The sequence below is a fragment of the Otolemur garnettii genome, unplaced genomic scaffold (assembly GCF_000181295.1).
Source record: "Otolemur garnettii isolate 467f Iridium unplaced genomic scaffold, OtoGar3 scaffold00001, whole genome shotgun sequence".
NCBI lineage: Eukaryota > Metazoa > Chordata > Mammalia > Primates > Galagidae > Otolemur > Otolemur garnettii.
The window spans coordinates 37,998,405-38,017,001 of record NW_003852396.1 but is presented as its reverse complement, the minus strand read 5'-3'; the positions used below and the strand labels follow the sequence as shown (position 1 = coordinate 38,017,001).

Here is an 18,597-nt window from a genome sequence, read left to right as displayed (position 1 = left end):
TTGCTAGCCTGTTTGGACACAGTACCCCACCTCCACCAAGTAGAAATGAAAGACAAAAATGCTATAAATCAAACCAAGACAAGCAAACAAAAAACTTTATGGGATAAAATTGGGCAAAAAGCCAAATAATATGGGTAGAAACACTAGCAGAAATGAAGTTCTAATTGTTAAAAAAGGCAATAATGGAAAATTATATTTGAACTAGGAAAAGGAAGAAAGAAAAGAAAAGAAAAATCTATAAGGAAAATGTTGAAATTAGAAAAAAAAAGGAGAAAGAAAGAAAAGCAAAAACAAAATAAGACAGACCACCCCCCACCCCCCCGCCAAAAAAAAAAAAAACCCCAAAGCAGCATATATATCTTGCGGAATATTGTCTGGGCAGCAGGTGATCTTTTGGGGTATGAGATGTTAATCACAATGCTGATACAGCTGTAGAGAGATGGAGACTGGAGGCCACTGCTGATTTCTCGAATCACATAGGGTGGAGAGCCTAAATCTCACCTCAGCTGGCTTAAAAGGCACTTTAAACTGCCAACCTGGGCTAAGCGAAGCTTTCCTGGGAAAGCACTTATTGCTGGGATCACTCCTGAAGTGGCTATCCACTTACCCAGTGTGCCAAAACCCATCTCACACTATGCCCCTGAGGGCCAAGGCTGCAAGGCGTCTCAGTCCCTGCCTTTAGGCTACTTAGTCACTAGATTACTCACTCCTGCCCGATCCTTGCTCTGTGACCCTGAGGGCAGAGCTTGCCGGGCAGTTCTCCCACAATGGGTCCGCGTGCCCACAGCTGAACACTATTAACTCCATCCAGCTCAGTGGCTCAGTCTGGGGCCCTAGACGATGCTTAAAGTCAGGAGTCCTCAAACATTTTAAATGGGGCCAGTTCACTGTCTCTCAGACCGGTGGAGGGCCGGACTCCAGGCTCCGGGATGTGTCAGCTGCTAAGCAGGACAGGCAGCGGTGGCAAAAACACCTGGGCTGGATAAATGTCCTAGGTGGGCTCTATGTGGCCCGTGGGCTGTAGTTTGAGGATGCCTACTTAAAGGCCTCCGCTCTCTTGCCCAAGTTCTCCCAAGGTAGTTCAACTGAGTGCCAAGTCAAAAAAAATACCCAAATAGCCGGCAAGGCCTTTCCAGTTTGCAATCTCACAGCTGTTGTACTTACAGCTGCCGGGGGACTAGACCAAACCAACACACACAAACAATTGCCAGTTCTCCACTGCTTTTGTCCTCCTTAGGGGGTCCAGAAGTCCCTTGCTGACTCCCTGTGTCTCCAAAGGGATGTTTCTCGGCTGATCCCACCAGCCAGAGATGCCTGTAGTCTCCTCTCCCCTGACTCACCATGCCCAGTTGCAAGGAAGCTGTTAGTTGGCTGCCATCTTGCCAAATCTCCGGAATTCCAGCATCTTTGAGAGCAGTTATCCAGTAACAGATAAAGGAGGTACTTAAATATTTGGGCTTAAATTTAATTTCAGAGCATTAAATTAATGGAAAGAACACAGAAACTTGGGTTCATTTCCTAGTTCTTTTTTCACTAGGTGAATTATACTGAACAAAGAGCATAATCTCTTTGAATCCCAATTTTCTTATTGGCTGGGTATGTGATGGCTTACTTTTATAATCCTAGCACTCTGGGAGGCCAAGGTAGGTGGACTGCTTGAGCTCATGAGTTCAAGACCAGCCTGAGCAAGAGTGAGACTTAGTCTCTACTGAAAATACAAAAATTAGCTGGGTGTTGTGGCAGACGCCAGTAGTTCTAGCTGCTTGGGAAGCTGAGGCAAGAGGATTGCTTGAGCCCAGGAGGTTGAGTTTGGTATGAGCTATAATGCCACAGCACTCTGGCCTGGGGCAATAGAATGAGACTGTCTGAAAAAAAAAATTTTTTTTTTTGTCTATATGATGAAAAATAATGAGATTCATTTATTCATTTTACAAATATTTATTAAGTGCATACTATTGATACCGGAATTTCATCTTCAGTAGGTTCTTGGTCTCAGTGATTTGAAGAATAAATCCACGGACCGCAGATCAGTGGTAAGACGATTTATTTACAGAAAAGAATATAAAAACACCAAAGCTCCTGGCAGGTAGAGAAAACCAAAGTTGGCAGAGAAAAGCTTGCACTGTCTGTGTCTGTCCCTCTGTACCTCTTTGTCTAGGGGTATATATAGTCACATAAGGCCTTGGGTAGTTACATTTAGCAGGGCTTGATAGTTAACATGTAGCATGTCTGGGACTCTCTGTAGTTACATTTAGCATGTCTGGGAGTCTTTGTGAGTATCTGGGACCCTCAGTGGTTACATTTAGTGTGTCTAAGACAAAGTGTCTGGGACCCAAGTGAATGGCTACAATCCCTTTCATTCCCAGGCCTAGGAGATTTACATGAAATTGACCAGGCCTAGAAAATGGGTGTTCCCTGTTCAGCAGTAAGTGCAAGGGGAAGGAAACCTAAGGTGCTGGTGTCTCCCCAGCAGTTGTCTGGCCCCTCTGGATACTGGCGCCTCCTGCCAGGGTGCCCCCCCCCCTTCAGCCTGCTGGTTCTTCTGTTTGCTGACACCACACCAACACTGCCAAGGTGAGGCAGCCATCCGCTCCCCCCTCCCCCACGCCACAGAGCTGGCTGGGATGCCACTTGTCCTGTATCACTATGTTTCAACTCTATACATATGTGCCAGGCATGTTAGGGGCAGGCAAAATTTGAACGGGAAAGAGAAAGTCCTGCTCTAGGACTGTAAACAAGCAAACCAATAACATGTCAGGTACAGTACAGTCTAGCAAAGAGCAGGTGCTCTCTTATTACCTATTACTTTATTTATTGCCTGCTGTTTCTCCCTTGAATTTTCTCTTCTTAAAATGAGCTTTAATTTGATGATAATTTGTTCTGTTCTACCCATGTAAATAGTCTTTGAAATTATTATTTCCAGTGTGATATGGAATGACTTGTTCCATCATTCCTTGACAAGGTTAAAGAAATCCAGTTAAGTGCAGTGTATGGTGACTCAGGGGGATCGCTTGAACCCAGGAGTTTGAGGCTGCAGTGAGTTATGATCATGTCTCTGTACTCGAGCCTAGGCAACAGAGTGAAACTCTGTCTCTAAAAGCAATAAAAAGAAAAAAAATCCTAAGATCCAAAATTGCCTCAGATCCAGATGTGGTAAAATATGAAAAGGGATGGTTTGTGGCTAGGTAGTGTTATATGTGAGGATTTCTGTCCTTCCATACTTTAGTTGATGTTTCATTTAGTCCAAATTCCTTTGTGATTTAAAACAGGGCTAGGCTCTGTGGTTCATGTCTGTAATCCCAGTATTTTGGGAGACAGAAGTAGGAAGATTGCTTGAACCTAAGGAGTTCAAGCTAACAGTGAGCTATGATCATGCCACTGCATTCCAGTCTGGAAGACAGTGTGAGACCCTATCTTTAAAAAAATTTCTAAAGGAGGTCATAAGCTATTGGTATATGTTATTTGACTCATGATGTTTTCATACAACTAAAAATTTAATTGTTAGCATTTTTTAAACAGTTTTTAATTTCAGAATATTACGGTGACATACATGTTTTAGTTACATAATTTTCATTTGTACATTTTAAGTCAAAGTTGTAAGTGTTCCCCTCACCCAGAAAGTATATGTTGTACCCATTAGGTGTAAATTTACCCATCCCTTCCTCCTCTCTCCCATTGACTTGATTTCCATTGAGTTTTACTTCCATGTGTGCACATAAGTGTTGGCCAACTAGTTCTAACTTAGTATTGGGTACATGTGATGTTTGTTTTTCCATCGTCACAATATTTTACTTAGAACAGTGATCTCCAGTTCCATCCAGGTTGTTACAAAAGATACTAAATCAGCACTTTTTAAATATTTGCAGCATTTTAAAATTTAAATGAAAACCTGAATTTTTGGGTTTTTTTTTTTTTTAAAAACTAAGATTTGGATGCTCACTTCAGCAGCACATATACTAAAATTGGAATGATACAGAGAAGATTAGCATGGCCCCTGTGCAAGGATGACATGCAAATTCGTGATGCAATCCATATTTTTGAAAAAAAGAAAAAAAACTAAGATTTGGAAACACTGGACTCACATTCTTTTAAGTAGAGCACTTCACTTACAGAGACTGCTGTGCCCTTGTTGGCATTTGAACTTACTACTCTGACTTAAGTACAGTCTTCCATATTCTACCTCCTCCACTCTCCTAGTTCTCAGGAGATAGGAAGAAAAAGTTCAGGGGCGGCACCTGTAGCTCAAAGGAGTAGGGTGCCAGCCCCATATACTGGAGATGGCAGGTTCAAACCCAGCCCTGGCCAAAAAAAAAAAAAAAAAGGAAAAAGGATGAACTAAACTGTGGTGAAAAGTAGCCAGAGGAAAGGGGTGAAAATGGGGTCATTTGCCCTTTCCCTTTGTTCTCTGAAAAGAAACTCATTGCTTAGAAGTACCTTTTATTTAAGTTTTTATCCTCTTGGAGTTACATCAATTGCTGTTCTTTTTTTTTAAATATATATTTCAGAATATTATTTAATGGGGTTCAAGTGTTTTTATTACATGAATACCTTACACATATATCGCTAAGTCAGGGCTTTTGGTGTACCCATCAACAGAATAGTGCTCATTGTACTCAATATTTAAGTTTTTATCCCATCCCTACCCTGCTTCCCTCCTCCCTTCTTAGTTTCTCACATTATAGGTGAAACGCCTATATGCCTCTGGCCAAAAAAGCCATTTGAGAGAGAACAGTGAAAAGACTTTGTGCAGGCATACTTGTGAGAAACTGAGGTAGAATCTCATGTGGCCAGGTTAGTTGTGGGCCTAACATGACCAAGACTTTGGCTGGAATAGCATTTCCAGAGATGTCCAGACTACATCAAAGAATTAAGGTTGACTTCATAAGGCCAATAAAAAAGCCCTTTGGAAAACTGGCCAGATATCCATCAGTAACCTTTCCTGATCTGTGGTAAGTAATGAAGGTCACTTGCTGACGGGTCCGGGAATGGAAATGTGCTCGGGGACCTCAAGAGAAGAGGAATTTACCCAATTTACCCAATGCACAGGTATCTAATGGCACAGATGAAACTTGGGCTCGTGAAAGGCTTTTGAGAAGTCCAGCCTGAAAATTCATAATAAAAGGTTCCAGCAAAACCTCCCTGACTTAAGCTCTACATGGGAGCAGAGGTTTGCACACAAATTCCTGCATGCCCCAGAAGTTTCTTTATGCCTTGTTTAAAGATCCGAAGTAATCGCCTCCAAACAGCAAGGCCAGCAAGGGCAGGTATTCAATCTACCTTGTTCTTCCATAGCCTCAGGCATCATCAGATAAGAACAAAGAAATAATGGCTAACAATATGTTCTCCATTAAGTTATGTTAAATTGGGTTATATTGAAAGGGTTATGTCAAAAGATGTATGTTGAGTGGATTATCGGAAGCTAATCACAAGGTAGTCACATGATGTTTAAATGGATCAATGAGGTCATTGCTGTATTGTGCACATTACAAAATTCCCTATATAAACCAACCTCAAATAAAGAAGCTCACCATTTTGCCTTAGTGAGCAGATGATCACCTTTATTTAAAACACAATTTCAATAAGCATGCTTATTCTCCACGATATGGCTTTTCCGCGAGACCTATACGGCAACATCACATCCTCTATTTCACTTTGTGATCATGGGTATCCAAGTCACCTATTAGTTCCCAGTTATTATTAAGAACATATGGTGTTTGGTTATCCATTCCCGAGGTCCTCGACTTAGGTCAATAATTTCCGTCCTCATTGCTGCAAACAATTGCTCTTCTAAGACAGAAACAAAATACCTATTTTTTCTGTATTCTGGCTCTATGTAGTGCTCACCGGTGATAGAAGGTCATGCCACCTTTCTGAATTCCCAGGATCGTTGTTATGCAACATCTAAAGCAGCAGTTTTTAAAATGTGGTCTATAAATGCTATGAGGGTCCCTGAGGCACTTTCAAGGGGTCCACAAAGTCAAAACAATTTTCAATATGCTAACATATTATTTGATCTTTTCACTAGGTTGACATTTGATGGTGCCAAAGCAATGGTGTGTAAAACTGCTATTGGTTTGGGCACTGAACTGGTTGGCATAAGTCATCATAATCTTCACCACTAGTCATTTGCTGTTTTTTAAAGAAGGAGGTAATTTAACTTAATAATGTCTATGATGAAGCAGCAAAAATTTTATTAAATCTCAGTTCTCAAATATATTTTTTAATATTCTGGGTGAAAAAATTGGAAATATGCACAATGTACTTCTGCTACATGTCAAAGTGATGTCTTCTATCAGGGCCCAGGACTGGCCAGGTCTCCGGCGGGCTTAACTAGGTTCCCGATGTGGACCACTAAGCTACCTTGCTCAGGAACAATTGCTCTTAGGTGCCTGAGGGCTATCTATTTAGCAGGAGAGAGAGAGAGAGAGAGAGAGAGTGTCTTAGAGTATAGCAGTCTTCTTAGAAAGACAGATCTTAGTCTTTAGCAGAGCCCAGTGAACTTCAGCAGAGAGACACTGTGCTGGTGTTCTGCAGGCATGAGAGGAGACACAGAGTAAGCGCATCCGTGATAGAATGCGCATGCTCCTGACTGCCTTTCTCCTCCAGCCTAATATAGGGCTGATCTCGTGCCTCTCAACACCACAGGTGTAGAGACTGCCAATTCAACAATGCTCTCCTCTCACGAGCTCTCATGCTTGTTAGGAGAACTAAATCCCTCTCTATGCCCTTTTCACCAAGGCGTTCCATTATTGAGCTATACAGGTATTTCTTCTTCTTTTTTGCAGTTTTTGGCTGGGGCTGGGTTTGAACCCACCACCTATGGCATATGGGACTGGTGCCTTACTCCTTTGAGCCACAGGCACTGCCCTATACAGGTATTTCTTATAACTCTCACTCCTCCTAGCCATAGGCTTCTACGAGTTGCTGCAGTCTTCTATTAAGCCAAACATTAGAAAGATTTCTAAATATGAAAAAAAATGAGATTCTTTCATTAAATTAATTTTTTGAAAATATTTATTTTTCCCAAAAGTATGTCATTCATGTTAACATGTAGCAAATTTATTATTTTTTAAAAATGAATTTTTTTAAAATTTTCTAAGTTTTAAATTTTTATTTATTTATTTATTTTGAGACAGAGTCTCATTCTGTTGCCTGGGCTAGAATTCTGTGGCATCAGCCTAGCTCATAGCAACCTCAAACTCCTGGGTTTAAGTAATCATCCTGCCTCAGCCTCCCGAGTAGCAGGGACTATGGCGTCTGCCACAACACCTGGCTAATTCTTTTCTGTTTTTCATAGAGATGTGATCTCGCTCTTGCAAGATCTCACTGTTCTTGAACTTCTGAGTTCAGGTGATCCTCCTACTTTGGCTTCCTGGAGTGCTGGGATTATAGGCGTGAGCCATCACATCTGACCTATATGTTCTCAGTTTTAATTTCTAATGTGACAAATAGCAATAGATATAACCTACATAAAATCTCTTTGGGGTCTTCAATAACTAAAAAATGTAAGGGATTCCAAGACCAAAAGTTTGAGAACCACTGGTCTAATGAAAGAAATTCAGCTGTATTTAAACCTTCTAATAGATACTACTCTCACCTCTACTGGGTCTGCTTCTATAGCTTCTTTCTGCCAAAATAATTGCCCTTGGAGCCTGAGAAGAAATTAAAGGTGAAAGTCCTATCCATTGCTTTATGTAGTGGCACCTTTCTGGGCCCTAAGCAGCCTGACCTCTCCCAGCCCCATCACCCTTCCTTCTTAGTAGGCCTAGCTCCTGAAGACTTCAGACTAGAGTGAAATTCTTTTCTCAAACTTACATAATTACAGAGACCTAAATTTGAATTAAATTATTTTTATTTTCTTTCTTTCTTTTTTTTTTCTCACTATGTCACCCTCAGCAGAGTGCTGTGATGTCACAGCTCACAGCAACCTCCAACTCTTGGGCTTTTGATTCTCTTGCCTCAGCCTCCCAAATTGCTGGGACTACAGGAGTCTGCCACAACACCTGGTTATTTATTTGTTGTAGTTGTCATTGTTGTTTAGCAGGCCTGTGCTGGGCTTGAACCCACCAGCTTCAGTGTATGTGGCTGACACCCTACTCACTGAGCTATGGACACTGAGCCTATTTTATTTCTTAAATAAGTACAAACGTAAGCTAGGCATTGTGGCAGGTGTGTGTAGTCCCAGCTCCTTGAGAGGGTGAGGCAAGAAAATTGCTTAAGCCCAGGAGTTTGAGGTTTCTGTGAGCTATGACATAACAGCACTCCACAGAGGGCCACAAGTAAGACTCTTGTCTCAAAAAAAAAAAAAAAGTACAAATTTAAAACTAGATACAACTTTTGCTTTGAGCTCTAATACAATTACAAAATCAAGTATAGTTTACAAATTATAAAAAAGCTACAAAACAGTAATCATCAAATTAAGATTAATTTTATGTGTAGATGATGTTTGCTAAATTGCCACTATAATTTAAGTTTGGTGCTCACTGTTAAGGTTTAGTTCAGCAAACATATGCCACAATGATGATAGCTCAATTCCCCCAACTCCTTTTTCTATTCCAAAGACCATAAAACATTTATTATTTTGTGCCACAATGTCCTTTAGGCTTTACATAGTAGGAATGCATTTATGATTTTTGTGTGTGTGTGTGTGTGTGTGTTTTTTGGCCAGGGCTGGGTTTGAACCCCCCACCTCCAACATATGGGGCTTGATGCACTACTCCTTTGAGCCACAGGCGCCTTTTTTTGAGACAGAGTCTTCACTTTGTTGCCCTTGGTAGAGTGCTGTGTTGTCATAGCTCACTGCAACCTCCAACTCTTGGGCTCAAGCAATTCTCTTGCCTCAGCCTCATTGTTTTAGGGTCTCACTCTTCTTCAGGCTGGTATCAAACCTGTGAGCTCAGGAAGTCCACCCTCCTTGGCCTCCCAGAGTGCCAGGATTATAGGCATGAGCTACCATACCCAGCCTCATGGCCAGCTATTTTTAGAGACAAGGTCTCACACTGGCTCAGGCTGGTTTCAAACTTGTGAGCTCAGGCAACCCACCCGCCTTGGCCTCACAGAGTGCTAAGTTTATAGATGTGAGCCACCGTACCCAGGCCCTACATTATTTATGTTTTAAGTCTGCCCCTCTCTCTGCTCATTAACCTGAGATAAGTAATACTGCCTGGTATGAGCTAGATCCTGAACTCTGAACACTGTCCTTAAAATCTTGTTGTGATGGATATGTAGATGATCCATTTAGAGCATGCTAGTATCAGTTTGTAGTACCAGCTACTCAGTAGGCAAAGGCAGGAGGATTACTTGGGCCCAGTAGTCTGAGTCCAGCCCGGGTAAAATAGTGATCCCTGTCTCAGAAAAACAAAAACTCTTATCATAATGAAGTACTAATTTTTAAAATAACTGGGGGGAATTCATGAAATTCATGAATTTCATGAATTCATGTGTAGACCTCAGCTTGAGAACATTTCAATCGTTAAGAGTATGGAGTTCAGAATCAGACTGCCCTGGATTTGAGTTTGAATTCTGTCATTTACCATCTACCTTTTGCTTGACCCAACCTCTGTGAGCCTCAGTTTCCTCAACCTATACCTCATGTTTTCATTTAATTTGTAAAATTATCATAATCTCTATTTCCAAGGATAGTTATAAAGATTAAACTAAAGTATTATATATAAAGCATCTATTATAAACTTGGTACTTAATAAATTTCCTTCCCTTTTTCAAAAGTAAAACTTTCATTAAGCTTGTCTGCCAATAAGGAGAGGCATAGGTCTAGGATACTTTTGAGGGCAAAAAAACTTTGTAAGAAACACACAACCTAGAAGACACCTCCAGGCTTTGTTTTCCATAGTAGAGATGTGTTAATATCTTTTGGGGCCCAAGTGAGCAATCAGGCTGAGGCATGAGCTGCCAGTTCCAGGGAGGGACATGCCTAGACTTCTGAGGCCTTGTTTTCTCTGAGGCTTCTCTAGCCTATCCAGGAACTTCTGCCTCAAAGAAATAAATCACTCTCCTTTGTGCTTCATTTATAGGGAATGGAGCTTGCTGTTCTACACGCTGCTTCATGCTTGAGGTTATCAATGGAAAAGACCCAGCATTGGCACAGACATGGGCGTAGACAGGGACATGAGCTTTATGGGACTGTCACTGACTGACCAGAAACACTGTTTTAGGAGTGGAGAGGTGGAGGCTGTGGTACTGACCTGCTCATTGTGCCATCAGTATCTGTCAAGTGTGGGTTCTTGGGTCCTACCATGCCAGCATTTGGTCTGTAAGGACTGCTTCCAGGTCTTGGTCCAGGAGCTAGGGCAGAATGCCGAGGTTCATGGGACTGTCCCAGATGGTAAATACAAAGGCATCATAGATTCACCTCCTATCAACATAATAGATCTTTTCCTGTATCAGGCGGAGAAAGAATCAGAATTTAAACACCCAAGGGACACTCACGGCTAAAAGCAATTCTTTGGGGAATCTGTGAGACAAAGCAAATCTCTTGGTGCCTAATATATCTATTGTATAAGCTGGAATTTTTCATGTTCATGTTCTTAAATTGATGGCAGACTAAGAAGCCTGGGAAGGTTTTTTTCCCTGCTTCTGGGAAGGTTTTGATTCAAGGTTTAGCTCACTCCCCAGATGGAGAGGATGTGTCCTGGCTCACTAAAACTCCATGGCAGAGGGAGAATGGCTGGCCTCCTAGGGTTGGTCAGAACAGATTTTGAACAGAACCACACTGACTAGTGAACCATTCACTATTTAAGCTGCTGCCCAGCAGGGAGGAGCCTGTGTCTTGCTGCTGAATGTCAGGTTTCCTAGGAAACAGTCCTATTGAGAACTGTGAAATCCTTGGAGACAGGAACCAGGTCCCTTCATGTCAGTGTTTTAGCACAGGGCATGCAACAGTGGTACAGTGAGTGTCGTTGAATGTAATCATGCAATGACAAAATCAGATAAAAGCTGGCAACACTTAGAAGCATCATCATATTAATCTTTTCGGTTTATTTTCTTCTCTGAAATAGTTCCAAAGTGATTTATAGCACAGATCTAGGCCCTCTTTCAGGTGTTACAGCATTGCAGTTGAATGGGCTTTCACTAGTCTAGGAATCAGTGAACACATGGCAAAAAGCCTCTTCAGTAGAAACTAAGGGATTTTGGCTTGGGCTCTTTGCCAGTCCTTGAAGGGAAGGTGGTAGAAGAATCATGGCAGTCAGGAGAATGGGAAATAAAATAAAGATGCCTCGGGGACTGAGGGTGGCAACAAACATTAGGAGGTTGTGTTGGAAATCAATAGTAAACCAGAGACCAGTATTTCTATTGGAACATATGATTACAAGTTAGGGGCTGCTGCAGCACTGGCTCTAGGGCAGTTCTCAACCTGTGGGTCTTGACCCCTTTGTAACAGTGAAAATACATCCTGCATATCAGATATTTACTGTATGATTCATAACAGTAGTAAAATTACAGTTGTGAAGTAGCAACGAAAATAATTTTATGGTTGGGGGTCACCACAACATGAAGAACTGTATCAAAGGGTCATGGCATTAGCGGCTTCAGGAAGGTTGAGAAGCACTGCTCTAAGGGGCAACATGAATCCACTCAGTATATGCCCAACCTTCATGAAAGCTAACAGAGAAACAGTGTGCTTTTTTTTGTGAGGGGCCTTGGCCAGGCCATTTCTATAACAGACTACAAAATCAGTCTACCAGACTGGGAGAAGTTTCTGATGTGGAGATCACCACACAGGATGACCAAGGAAACCCACAGAAAGTCTTTGCATATCAACATCAAAGTAGCAGAAGCAGACCTGAAAAGATGTAAGATTGCCATATACACATTTCCTATAGTATTTGACAGTTTGCGTCACTGTCACTTGGAATAACTTTAGTTCTAAATCTAAACCTCAATAGCCACCTTTTAAGTCATCTGGAGGGACAACCATGATCAAAAGAATTCTGGTATCCTACAACTGAGCAGATTTAGGTCCATCCCATTTGGCAACAGTGGATAAATGGTAGGTAGCATATTGCTAATGGGTATATTAAAAAGCTGCTATTCTTGGGTTGTCCCCATGGCTCAGAGGGTTAGGGCACTGGCCCCATATGCTGGAGGTGGTGGGTTCAAACCCAGCCCTGCCCCCGCCAAAAAAAAACTGCAAAAAAAAGAAAAACTGCTATTCTTACATATTTTGGACAAGGGACCAAACTTTCATAGAAATTGCTGGATACACATATCCTACTGCATATTATGCTACACTTCTCCTCTGTATGCTAATTTCTTGGGGAGCTAATCCTTGTCATTAAATACCATAAGGACAGGGCTTTAGAATATACTCTTGTGAGACCATATCTTTGAAATTGTGAAATCACTTATTTATACGTTTAGTAAAGCTAAGGGCAAAAAGTGGTCTTCAATGAAGAAGAAGGGGAGATAATCCATACTGCCACTGAGTAATAAGGTATTCTAGTTATTAGAGACTGAAAAGTCAGAAGCCATCAAAAAGTAAGGGGACCATGTAAGAGTAAAAGGGCTATCAGTCTTTTATAATTTTATTTGCAAAGCAACTGCTTTATTCTGTTCAGTGAGGAAATAGATGTAAAGGTGTGATTAAGAACAAACACATCAGGCTGGGTTATGGTGCCAGCCACATACACCAAGGCTGGCGAGTTTGAACCCAGCCCGAGCCAGCTAAACAACAATGACAACTGCAACAAAAAGTAGCCGAGCGTTGTTGCTACTCCCAGCTGCTTGGGAGGCTGAGGCAAGAGAATCGCTTAAGCCTGAGTTTGAGGTTGCTATGAGGTGTGAAAAACACCACAGCACTCTACCGAGGGTGACATAGATTCTGTCTCAAAAACAAAAAACAAAACACATAAGCTAGGCTGTGTGACCTATGGCAAGTTATTTACACTTCTAAGCCTCAGTTAGCTTTTGTGATGAAAGACAAAATACATATAGTGTTTGCCTCATAATAGTACTGTAAAGATTAAATTAAATGATACATTTGTGCTTAGTATTGTGCCTACCACCTGGAAAATTCTATTAGTGGTTATTATTTTTATTTATTTATTTTTTTGAGACAGAGCCTCAAGCTGTCGCCCTGGGTAGAGTGCTGTGGCATCACAGCTCACAGCAACCTCCAACTCCTGGGCTCAAGTGAGTCTCCTGCCTCAGCCTCCCAAGTAGCTGGGACTACAGGTGCCCGATGCAACGCCTGGCTATTTTTTGGTTGCAGCTATCATTGTTGTTTGGCAGGCCCAGGCTGGATTTGAATCCACTAGCTCAGGGGTATGTGGCTGGTGCCTTAGCCGCTTGAGCCACAGGCGCCAAGCCATATTAGTGGTTATTATTAAGGAAACAGATACTCAAAAAAATCAGTTCCTAGGGCATAGCAATCCAAACACAGTTCATTCATTTGCAAGTTATACAGTAATAATTAGTATGAGATGACAAATGAAAGTAAGGTACTACAGGTTTCACACAGTAGCTCATACCTACAATCCTGTTGTTTTGGGAGACCAAGATAGGAGGCTTGCTTGAGGCCAAGAGTTCAAAACGACCTGAGCAACATAGCAAGACTTAGTCTCTACAAAAAATTTAAAAAGACAAACAAAAAAACTACTTGGGAGCCTGAGGCAAGAGAATAGCTTAAGCCCAAGAGTTTGAGGTTGCTGTGAGCTGTGTCCGCCACAGCACTCTACCAAGGACAACATAGACTCTGCTGTCTCAAAAAAGAAAGAAAGAAAGAAAAATTGTTGAACATTGATTTCCCATTCTAGCAAGTAAGCAGCTAGAGCTAAAAAGTAAAATAAGGTGCTATAGTATTCCAAAGTATCCTCTGATTTACCCTGAAAAATCATTAATGTTTAATGAATGTTTAATGTTCCTGACGATTTATAAACAAATTACAAATAAATTTTGTTTTGTAGTTTATACATTGTGCCACATTCCAATCTATTAACACTGTGACGTAGGGAGTATGAAAACCCTTTTGGTGAGTGGTCAAGGTCCTCTGCTCCCTGGCTCCAGGTCTTATTTTCTTTCCTTTACTTCTCTGTCTCTTTACTTTTCTTAGTTCTGAACAATTAAAAACACATGTTGAAATATAATTTTACATTGCCATGTACTTGGGTAATAATTACTCACCTTATATGTATGTCTACTTTAAATAAAACAAAGTGGGAAGGTGGGGGAAAAAGAATGGGCTTTATATCTGGATTTTGAGTCCTGTAAACCTATGAGCAAGCTACCTGGTCTCTTGGGAGTCTGCTGAGTTTGGAGTATAGAAAAAATATGGTCTATTTTGATTTTCTATATTAATATATGATTTTTAAACTTATAACTTAAAACCTTAATTTCTCCTTAAACTTTTAAATTTTGACTTACAAATCTTATTCTATTTATAAGTGGAGTAAATTTTAACAATGACTCTCATAAGAACTGATTAATATTTGGACTTACTTACAAATTTTGTTAATATTTGACTTTATAAATTAAATATATTTTATTTTTAAGTACTTCAGTTACCTAGCAAATAGACATTCTTTATTATTTAGAAAAACCTTAACTTCCACCTTTTGGCTATTGTTAATAATGCTGCTATGAATACGGGTATACTAAGTTAAATTTATAAATATAGTGAATCTTAAATATATCATAAAATTTCCAGGACTACTGGATTAATAACTAGAATATAGAAAGAACTCCTCCAAATACAACTCAAATATAAAAAACAAACAACCTTATTTAAAAATGGGCAAAGGACTTGAATAGGCATTTCTCAAAAGAAGATAAGCAAATAGCCAATAGACCCATGAAAAAATGCTTGACATTTCTAATCATTAGAGAAATGCAAATTAAAACCACATGTGCGTACTACCTCACATCCATTAGGATGGCTATCAAACAAACAAAACCCTCAGAAAATAACAGGCTATGGCAAGAATATGGGGAAATTAGAATCATTTGTACTATTGGATAGAACAGAAAGTAGTACAGCCACTATGGAAAACAATATGGTGGTTCCTCAAAATATTAAAATAGAATTACCATATGATCCAGCAATTCTAATTCTGGGTATATATTCAAAAGATTTAAAATAGGCTCAAAGAGATTTATACACTCATGTTCATAGCAACATTATTCAAAATAGCCAAAAGGTAGACGCAATCTAAGTGACTGTCAGCAGAGAAATGGAGGGAAAAATATGTGGTATATGCATATAACGGAATATTATTCAGCTGTAATAAGGCTGACACAGCATTTCCCACAGCATGAATGAACCTTAAAGACATTATGCTAAATAAACTGAGCCGGTCAGTCACAAAAGGACAAGTACTAGATAGATTCTGGTTATATAAGTGACTTAGAGTAGTCAAATTTATAAGAGACAGTAGAATAGTGGTTGCCAGCGCTGAGAAGAATGAGAAGTTGCTATTTAATAAGTACAGAGGTGTCCAATCTTTTGGCTTCTCTGCACCATGTTAAAAGAAAAAGTGTTGTCTTAGGCCACACATATACAAACACTAATGAAAGGTGTTAAGCAAAAATAAAAGGTCTGAATAATTTCCATGGTATCCAACATCACAGATAAGCAAAAGTTCTCACATCATCTGCTTGCGGCATGTAGGCCACAGGTTGGACACACTGGGATAGAGTTTCAGTTTTGTCTTTTTTTTTGAGATAGAGTCTCATGCTGTTGCCCTGGGTAGAGTGCCATGGCATCATCACAGCTCACATGAACCTGAAATTCTTGTGCTTAAGAGATCTTGCCTCAGCCTCCTAAGTGGCTGGGATTACAGGTGCCTGCCGCAACACCAAGCTAAGTTTTGTCCCTTTTCAATGGAGTTGTTTTTATGTTGTTGAATTTTGGAATTCTTTATGTACTCTGGATATCAATCCCTTATCAGATATATGATTTGAAAGTATTTTCTCCCATTCTGTGGTTTGCTTTTTGATCCTTTGATAGTATCCTTTGATGAATACAAGTTTTTAATTTTAATGAGGTCCAACTTACCTATTTTTTTTTGTTGTTGTTGTTGCCTGTGTTTTTCATGTCATACCCAAGAAATCATTGCCAAATTCAATGCCAGGAGGCTTTCTTCTATGTTTCTTTTTTTTTTTTTTTTTTTTTTTTTTTTTGAAGAGCCCCAAGCTGTCCCCCTGGGTAGAGTGCTGTGGCATTACAGCTCACAGCAACCTCCAACTCCTGGGCTCAAGCGAGTCTCTTGCCTCTGCCTCCCAAGTAGCTGGGACCACAGGCGCCCGCCACAACGCCCGGCTATTTTTTGGTTGCAGCCGTCATTGTTGTTTGGCGGGTCCGGGCTGGGGATTCGAACCCGCCACCTTAGGTGTACGTGGCTGGCGCCTTAGCCGGTTGAGCTATAGGCGCCGAGCCTTCTATGTTTCTTTTAAGAGTTTTATAGTTGACCGGGTGTGGTGGCTCATGCCTGTAATCCTAGCACTGTGGGAAGCTGAGGTGGGTGATTGCTTGAGCTTATGAGTTTAAGACCAGCCTGAGCAAAAATGAGACCACGTCTCTACGAAAAATAGAAAAACTAGCCAGGCATACTGGTACATGCCTGTAGTCCCAGCTACAGAGGCAAGAGGATTGCTCAAGCCCAAGAATTTGAGGCTGCTGTGAGCTATGATGATGCCATAGCATTCTATCCAGAACAACAGAGTAAGACTGTCAAAAAAAGAAAAAAGAGTCTCATAGTTTTAACACTTATGTTTAGGTCTCTAATCTCACTTAAGATTTTTAATGTGAACTAATTATGCATATCTCAAGGTTTTGTTTGATTCTGATGTCAGAATATTAAATTCACATATATGACAGTTATTAGAATTATGGTATTTATTGCCAAGTTATTATAAGTGCAGTGAAGAATAAAAACATAAGCTTTGTTGTCAATGTATCTGGACATCTGAGTGTCAGTTCTGATCTGCCTGACACCTAATGGTTTTATAACTTGGACAAGTCATTTCATTTCTCTGTGACTATTTTTGCTGATAAAATGGGGATAATGATAGTAGTTATAACTCATAAGATTGTTATGAAGGTTAAATGAGAATGTGTAGTATATAAAGCATTCTGTTCTATACCTAGTATATAGTGAGACACTAAAAAATGTAAAAAAGTGCTGTTATTTAGAACTTGTAGATGGAACAATTCTTGATTTGGAACCAGTAAGGCAGACTTATATATGTCTAGGCATCTTGTACTTTTTAGTAAGTCCTATGATCTGGCTATGCTGTTGTTACCTTTCACATTTGCATTTATGAGTGAAGAATGGAATCTTTCTCTTTATTAATTGGAGTTATTAGGACTCTATGTATTGGTTTGTGTGTTTCTCTTTTCCACAGGTATTTATTGACATATATATATGGCATTTAGGGTACAGAGATGAAAAGAAAGGGCAGTTGACTTCAAGGAGCTCATATTCTAATGAACAACAGAGAAGTAAACAGATGATAATAATATAGTGCAGAGAAGATTATTTAATGTTCAAGCAAAGGAGTAATAACTCTGGGAGAGTCTCTATCCCCTAAGACTGGCAGATATCAATTGCTCACTGAGTATTTTCTGAAGGAGCAAAAGAAAGGCACCCAAATGAGCTGTCTGATGAAAGGCAGAGCTATTACCTATCTCTTGTAAGTCTAATGAGATATCCAATACCGGAACTTAGTTTTCTAGTCAATAGCTTGAAAAACCATGCTTTTATGGGTGTTTTGGAAAGAGCTGTTAGTGCTGCTCCTTTGCCCAGCAAAGTAGGAACCCAGACTTCCTAGCATATTTATCTTCTTTTCTGCCAGTCTGGGGTTTTTAAAAGTAAAATATGGGACCAGGTAGAAAGATAGCATATGAGTTGGATAGAGGGTGAGGAATAAATAGGTCCCTAGCATTAATGCCTCCAGCCAAATGGGGCCACACTGCCTGGAGATAAGTCTATTTCCATAAATCTATTTCTCCTGGTTGCTGGGCAGAGCCAAGCAATTGCTGTGTTGAATGGAAGAGGAGCTGTGCCTGGCCTTAAGGTCTGTCCAGCTGGTTTTCAACTCTCATCTTTCAGTGGAGTCTTCCCAAACTTGTATCCATGCACTAGGGCTGAAACTGTGGGGATGGTGTGAGGTGACATCTTCTCATTCAACAGGACTATGGTTTTCATTTCTACAGTCTCACAATGTGATACAAGAAAGGGTCTTAAGTGAATATTTATTGAATAATGACTTAATTGGTGAATCCACAAAGATCTCCTATGGCTCTTGCCTGGAAGAAGACTTTTTTCACTTATGACACTGCTTCTTTCCATTCTTTAAGTTGGAGGTACAAAACACATTTATTATGCACTTACTGGGTGGTAGGCATTGTACTGGGTACTTGTGTCAGTATTATCTTTTCTAAACTGAACTTCACAACTGCTCTGTAAGGCAGGTATTATTATTCCCATTTTATAGAGAAAAACCTGGGGAATGGGAGATTTACAGACTAAGGTCTAACAACTACTGTCAGGTCAGGTCAAATTCAGGTTCAACTGCCTTCAAAGCTTGTGATCTATGTTGTAGCCCTTTGATCAGTAGTGAATTCACACTCACCTAGAATAC

At 40.3% G+C, this 18,597-nt stretch overlaps 1 non-coding gene across 1 annotated transcript; it reads left to right on the top strand.

Annotated features, from left to right (window-relative positions):
- Positions 1 to 3,932: 3,932 nt before the first annotated feature.
- LOC111724433 lies at positions 3,933 to 4,039 on the top strand. The gene has a single exon (XR_002772733.1). It is a non-coding gene; the product is annotated as a U6 spliceosomal RNA (small nuclear RNA).
- The last annotated feature ends 14,558 nt before the right edge of the window (positions 4,040 to 18,597 follow it).